Source organism: Myotis davidii, unplaced genomic scaffold, assembly GCF_000327345.1.
Source record: "Myotis davidii unplaced genomic scaffold, ASM32734v1 scaffold43, whole genome shotgun sequence".
In the NCBI taxonomy this organism is placed as follows: Eukaryota; Metazoa; Chordata; class Mammalia; order Chiroptera; family Vespertilionidae; genus Myotis; species Myotis davidii.
In genome coordinates, this window is record NW_006294590.1 from 1,900,678 (window position 1) to 1,902,180 (window position 1,503).

A 1,503-nucleotide genomic window follows, 5' to 3' on the forward strand; every position below is an offset into this window, starting at 1 on the left:
ACCTATGCGCCGTGTGCGTGGCCTCCTTTGAAATCTTTATATATATATTTATATTATTGATTATATATAATTGATTAAATATATTATTGATTTCAGAGAAGAAAGGTGAGAGATAGAACATCAATTATGAGAGCCATGGATGGGCTGCCTCCTGCACGCCCCCCTCTCCCCCCCATGGAGCCCACAACCCCGGCCTGTGCCCGGACCAGGAATCCAACCGGGCTGATAGGGCGACGCTCAGCCGCGGAGACAGCAGCCGGGCCGGGCGCAGCTCCAGCTCCGTGACCCTTGAAGGACAGAAGCAGCAGCGACCTTCCCTTCGCCAGCGGACGGCTCTGGTTCCCTTGGGCATCACGTGGCCGCATGTCCCTGGGTCAGCGTGCCCATCGCCGTGCCCTCCTGTCACCTCTAGAAACCTGTCCGTCCAGATGGGGGGCTGGGAGGGGGGCGAGGCTCACCGCTCCCACATCCTGGGCCCAACCCCAAAACTGGGTGAGCAGGCAGCCTGCACCCCCCACCCCCGGGGAAGGGAAGCCAGGACTCGCCGGCTTTGGGTTCACCACCTACCAGAGGCCTGCCAGGCGGGGAGCCTGTCACCGGGCACCGCGGGGCGAACGCAGCCCAGCCTGGTGACTCACCGAGGCCGGGAGCCCTCGCCCCCGCCCACGAGCGGTGATTAATCTCCCCAGGGCCGCTCCAGACCTATAATTATGCTCGCTTCACACGCAGGGAAACTGAGGCAGAGGCCTGCACGGTGGCCCAGTGAGGTTGCCTCCCTGTCTAACCCCAAAGCAGGGGTCCCCTGGGTGAACCCAGCCTGGGAGCCGGGCCAGAGTCCTCCTCTCGGGCCGGAGACAGTGGCCACCGTGAAAGTGGACACTCGGGCCCAGGAGTCCCTTCAACGGGGCAGGGCTGCTGGGCTCCGGGCCCCACGGCCAGACCCGGAGAGCTGGGGAGCTAGAAGTTCATTTTTATCAGAAAATAGTACCATGTTTTCAAGTCCGCTAACCAGTTCCATTTATTTTTGTTAATTTTTCCACTGGTTTTTAGAGAGAACAGAAAGGCGGGGGAGGGAAACTCTCCCTTCCTCTCTGAAATCAATAAAAAAAAAATTTTTTTTTCACAAGCTGGCCCCAGCGGGCACTCAAAGCCGAGGCTCCGCCCCCTCCTCTCTGAGAGGCCACCTCCCCTTCAAGGTCAGACACCAGGGGCCCAAGGACCAAGCACTCACCCCCCCACCCCCGCCCCCGGGATGTCAGCCTCGGGGCAGCTCCGAGCTGAGTGAGTCATCGCTGATTCTGCTCCGGCTGCACCGCCGCCCGGGCACAGCCGAGCCCACATACTTGGGGCTAATTCATTTGGCAGCAGCATCAAAGCCCCAAGAGGGCGGCGGCCAAGTGCTCTCCTCTTTAAAAAGGCAACGACGCACAAACAGATCCTGGCGAGAAGAAACGCAGAATTCTGACCATCTCTCCTCTTCTGTTGCTAGAATTGGGGGGGGGG